Here is a 6,211-nt window from a genome sequence, read left to right as displayed (position 1 = left end):
TCTGCCTCTCGGATCCAGCTCCCTACAGATACACGTAGTGTAGGTTGTGGAGGTCGGTCATTCCTAGAACTCACCGTTGTGTCGTCCCTTACTGCCCACGACTCTCTGGTTGTAGATATGCGTCACACACAGGCTGGTGGGAAGTGTGAAAAATTGACGCCCACCCCTTCCCTAGCAGCTCTGAAACAATGCCCACATGGAGATGGTGGATAGATACCAGCTCGCTGCAGGTGGGCTCCTTTCAGCCTCCCAGAGGCTCCCTGCAGGTAGCCCACAGCGGTACTTTGGCCCTTAATGTACCCAATGCTGGTTTCCTTCCCTTCCCTGTTTTACTTCCTCAATTCCATGGCAATATGTCCTGGGATCTCCTCCCAAATAAACTGCTTGCACTCTAATCCTTATCTCAGGGTCTACGTCTGGGGACCCAGCCTAAGACATGGACTTTGTGATTAATAGTTTGAAAAAATCATGACTGCTGAAGTAATCATTGGCAACTATGAAAATTATTAAAACTAACTCCATTTCATTCTACCATACTGCATTGACCAAAAACAAACAAATAAACAAAAAGTCGATCTGCATAAAATACTGAGAGTCTACCAAATGATTTTAAACAATCCTGGGTAATGGAGGAGATCATTTATTTCTATGCCCCCATACTTAAATGAATGAATTTGATAAATGTTCTTAACAGAAACTTAAAAAAAAAAAAGGAAATATATAAAATGTTGCATGACTATATCAAGGACCCAGAATTAATAAATAGGATATTGAAAATACTCAGATGAAAGCAAAAATTGCCACATTCCATTATAATTTTTCCAATATATTGAATACATTGGGCTCTGATATAGTTTGGTTGTTTCCCCACCCAAATCCCATCCTGAATTTTCGCTCCCATAATCCCAGTGTATTGTGGGAGGAACCCAGTGGGGTTGATTCCCTCCATGCTGTTCTCATGATAGTGAGTTCTCATGAGATCTGATGGTTTATAAGGGGCTTTTTGCCCCTCTTTGCCCTGCACATGGCCCTGCTGCCATAATGTGAAGAAAGACATGTTTGCTTACACTTCCTCCATGATTGTAAGTTTCCTGAGGCCTCCCAGCCCTGCAAAACTGTGAGCCAATTAAACCTCTTTTCTTTATAAATTACCCAGTCTAAAGTATTTCTTCACAGCAGTGTGAGAATGAACTAACACAGACTCTTTTGGGAAAAAAATATTTTTATCCACAAACTGTATATTTTGATATTTAATTGTATTTTTAATTTTTTCTAAGTATATGTTGGTTTCTAGATATTTTTCTTTTGCCAAAAGCCCATGTGAGCTATTTTTCTTGCTGTCTTTAAACTCTTTCCTTGTTCTTCCATTTTATTTCAATTAGAGAGCGTAGCAATAAAAAGCACATCACAATGTCCAAGATTGAGCTGAACTGGTACATTGCCATCACCTCCCAAAGCACAATAAAGTAGAATATTCTAAAAATAACTGTGTGAAAGAAGGTGTGGAATCACTCTCAGTGATTGTTCTCTAAGTGCTTCTCTTTGGGCCTGTTTGTTTATTAAGCTGAACCCCCTGGGAGCAAGCCACACTCTGCTTTCCCACCGCAACCTCCTCTAACTCTCCTCAGAAATCATTTCCCCAAAGCAAGCTCAGATAGGTTCCATAGCTTTCGAGGAACTTTCTGGTAATAAAATTTCTCCTGAAATTGTTAAATAATTAAAATCCCATTCAGTGTGATATCAAAACTCCAGCCTTCATTTAATTTAAATTTTCTCTCCCCCTCTCTTCAGATCCTGGGGAAGAGGAAGAACCCTTGTAACTCAAATGATCCTTCTTGCCCAGAGCATTTTAATCTGGCAGCAGTACCTTCTATGTGGTGGTTGCACAGTGGTTGGCCCCCTTTTATATAGGAGTTTGGTGGTTTCCTAGAAGTTCTTCCTATTAGACATGGGCAGTTCCTCGGAGGCAGGCAAGGCAGCATCTGGCTGGTCACATGGACTGTCCACCTCCCAGGATTTGGACTTTTCTTGGACCACCTGTGGGTGGGTCTTGGAGTCATATGATTCTCTTGGTGAACACCTTTAAGATGAATCTCACTAGGACCCTTTATATGGCATATACACTTGGAGTCTGGGGAAACACACACAGGACTCTTCACTGGCAGCAGATAGACAACCTCAGCCAGCATCTCACCTTTAGAACTATCATGCTCCAACACAGTGACATGGGGGTGAATTGGTGGAAATCAGAGATTTGGAAAGGAGAGGGGGAAGGGTGAGCCATGGAGCAAGAGGGGGAACCTGCATGGAATGAATATAAAACCCACATACTGTCTCAGAGCATAGAAGATGACAGAGTACTTTCCTTTTTTTTTATTTTTATAAAGGCAGAATAGCTACAATATCAAAAGGTGACACATAGAGCACAAAACAACAAAAAATGCCAGGCCAGTCTTTCATAATATAATGATGATAAGTGCTACATGCAAACAAATAAAATTCAGCAATAACTTAAATAAATGCTATACTACAACCAAATCAAAGAGTTCCCAGGAATGTAAAGATGGTTTATGTTAGGGAACACATATATGTGTATGTATACACACACAGACACACACACACACGTGATGTCAGTTGTTAGAAGAAAAAAATGTGATTATTTCAAAGGATGATGACAAGATTGTAACAAAGTTCAACTCAAATTTTTTATTTAAAAAAATAATTTTGCAAACCAGGAATAGAAGTCTGCTTCCTTAATAGGAAGAATTTTTATCTTAAGCCAATACCTACTTATTCTCTTAACAGCAAAACAAGCACTACCGGTATTGCCATTACCAAAGGAAAAAGATAAGGATCCCCTTTGTCCACACCGTTATGTAATACTGTTGTTAAAGTTCTAAATATTCTACTAATATTTGAAAAAGAAAAGTGACATGTTACTAGAAATGAAGAGATGACATAACAACTATAAGCAAATAATATCATGTAATCTTAAAACTCCAGAACATCTACTGAAAACTATTAAGGTATAAATTTGAGACAAAAATACAAATTGAGGCCGCGCCTCCTCATGGCTGCCGCCGCAGTGTGTGCTATTTAGCGGGGGCGCGCGGCGGGCTCGAGGACGCGCGAAACGGAGGCGGCGGCGGCGGCGGCGGCGGCCGTTGCGGGGCGCACTCTCGAGTGGCAGAGGCGGCCCAGGGTGTCCCGTCAGTCTCGGCGCCGGGAAGAGGCGGTGACACTGCCCTCGGTGGCGGGGGTTGGCGACGGAGCGCGTTGGTGCCAGGACTGGTCCAAGGCGCACTCTCCGCCCACAGAAATGAGCCGTCAGACTGCTACCGCATTGCCTATCGGTACCTCGAAGTGTCCACCGTCCCAGAGGGTGCCTGCCCTGACTGGCACGACTGCATCCAACAATGACTTGGCGAGTCTTTTTAAGTGTCCAGTCTGCTTTGACTATGTGTTACCACCCATTCTTCAATGTCAGAGTGGCCATCTTGTTTGTAGCAGCTGTCACCCAAAGCTCACATGTTGTCCAACTTGCCGTGGCCCGTTGGGATCCATTCGCAACTTGGCTATGGAGAAAGTGGCTAATTCAGTACTTTCCCCCTGTAAATGGATGTGAAATAACTGCCACACACAGAAAAAGCAGACCACGAAGAGCTCTGTGAGTTTAGGCCTTATTCCTGTCCGTGCCCTGGTGCTTCCGGTAAATGGCAAGGCTCTCTGGATGCTGTAATGCCCCATCTGATGCATCAGCATAAGTCCATTACAACCCTACAGGGAGAGGATATAGTTTTCCTTGCTACAGACATTAATTTTCCTGGTGCTGTTGACTGGATGATGATGCAGTCCCGTTTTGGCTTTCACTTCATGTTAGTCTTGGAGAAACAGGAAAAAGACGATGGTCACCAGCAGTTCTTCTCAATCGTACCACTGATAGGAACACGCAAGCAAACTGAAAATTTTGCTTACCCACTTGAGCTAAATGGTCATAGGCGACGATTGACTTGGGAAGCAACTCCTCGATCTATTCATGAAGGAATTGCAACAGCCAGTATGAATAGTGACTGTCTAGTCTTTGACACCAGCATTGCACAGCTTTTTGCAGAAAACGGCAATTTAGGCATCAATGTAACTATTTCCATGTGTTGAAATGGCAATCAAACATTTTGTGGCCAGTGTTTCATCTTTTGGTAGTGAAAGCTAGACACATGAAGGTAAATAAAAAGAAAGGCTGTTAAATACAGGAAACAGTTGCATGTAGTAACACTAATATATTTTAAAATAAGTCAACAGTAAACCACTGAAAAAATGTATGTATATACACCCAAGATGGGCATCTTTTGTATTAAGAAAGAAGAAAGCATTGTAAAATAATTCTGAGTTTTGTGTTTGTTGTAGATTGTATTGTTCAAAAATAATGGGTTTTTTGTTTTGTTTCTGCATGTGTGAGTGTGTGCGTGAGTGTGTGCGTGTTTGGGTTTTTTTCCTTTAACTGACAAGCCATCTTGAGTGGTCATGGGCCACTGCTTTTCCCCTTTGTGAGTCAATACACAGTGCTGCGGTGTGCTTTTTTGTGTGTGTTTTTGCTAATTTTTATTAATTCTAGTTTTTATTAAATAAATTTGACTTTCTTTTCTGTAATTCAGGTTTTTCCTCACTTTTTTTTTGTACCATTTTAAAGTTAGTGTCTTTTGCTATGCATAATTGTTTATGGTAAAATTTATAACATGCATTCAATACATATTTCTTTTCCCCATTGATCAGTTCATTAGAAATATTTTAAAATCAGCTATTTTATGAAGCTATGAGTTCCAGAAAGTAAAGGTGGCATCGGGAAAATTATCAAAAGCTATTTAAAGCATCTATAAGATGGTTTCTCTTTCTCTCTTCTACAAATGAGTCACACCTTTGAGCTTAATCGTTGATGCATTAGAGAATCAATTGAATCTTATAATGAAAATTGGGCTTTTGTTTCCTTTTTCAAATATCTTAGACAAATCATCTGTTTAAGATTTGTTCTTGTATTTATTGGTTTTGCAGAAGAAGGCATCGTCATGCACAGTATTTGTAATTAAAAGCAAATCATTTGTTTAAAAAGGCAGTTTGCAAAAAAAATGTTTTTGGTCTTTTATAATTCTCATTAAAAGAATATCTGGCAAATTAAAAAATACAAATTGAAATGTTTATTAAGTATCTGTTAAAATACATTTTAAATAGAAAAGCAACAAAAGGTTTCTATTCATGATTTTAACAAGACACACAGAAAACCTGAGGGATAAGCTTATGTGCATGATCCATATGAAGAAAATCACAAAACTCAGCTGTGATTCTTAGAAATAGGGAGATAGATGATGTACTTGGATGGGGAAATGAATACTATAAGGACGTCAAATTAATGTAGAGGTCTAATGTCGTCTAAATCTCAATGGGATTTTTTGAAAATTTGACCATGTGCTGATAAAATTCATCTGGAGGCAAAAGTGCACACTAAATGCCAAAAAAAAAACCACAAAAAGACAGAAAACTCAAGATCAGTTCTAGCAAATACACATTTTAATACTATAACAAACAAAATGTTATGTCTAAAAAGTTACAAAAGAATCAAATTAGATAGTTCCTAAAGACATAACTCTAAAATAAACTTCAAATGACTAAGTGAGACCTAAAAAAACAAAACCTGAAAGTAGAAAGAGATAAATATCTGTGGTCCCTTTGTGAATAAGGACATTCCGACCTAAAACAGTTAAACAAAATACAAAATGAAAATAAGAATGAAGCTTAGAAGATTTAATTTCAAGGAAAATATGAAGCTGCCATAAGTCAAAATATGTAATTACCAAAATTAAATGTAGATACAAATAATGAGAAGAAAATTTGCTATACATAAAATGGGTAAATTATTTGTACCCATACATAACTTGGAATTCATGTAACTCATTAGGAATGGTACAGAATTTAATCATGAAAATGAACACTCTTAAAATAGTCTTTGATCCAGTGATTCTACATATAGCATCTATCCTAAGAAGGGTATTAGAGATGCACAAAAAGACACATAAGCAAGTTTATTGCATTATCATTTATGCCAGGAAAACACTAGAAATAGCCTACATATTCATCTCTAGAGAAGTGACTATTATATATCAATATAACAGAATGCAGCTGTAAAAATGACATTTTCCAAGAATATTTAATAATAGGGAAA

The 6,211-nt window shown here is 38.6% G+C and overlaps 1 pseudogene; it reads left to right on the top strand.

Annotated features, from left to right (window-relative positions):
• Positions 1 to 3,141: 3,141 nt before the first annotated feature.
• On the top strand, positions 3,142 to 5,236 carry LOC103793335 (E3 ubiquitin-protein ligase SIAH1-like; annotated as a pseudogene).
• The last annotated feature ends 975 nt before the right edge of the window (positions 5,237 to 6,211 follow it).

This window comes from Callithrix jacchus, chromosome 1 (assembly GCF_049354715.1).
Source record: "Callithrix jacchus isolate 240 chromosome 1, calJac240_pri, whole genome shotgun sequence".
NCBI classification, from domain to species: domain Eukaryota; kingdom Metazoa; phylum Chordata; class Mammalia; order Primates; family Cebidae; genus Callithrix; species Callithrix jacchus.
This window is presented reverse-complemented; position numbering and strand designations above follow the sequence as displayed.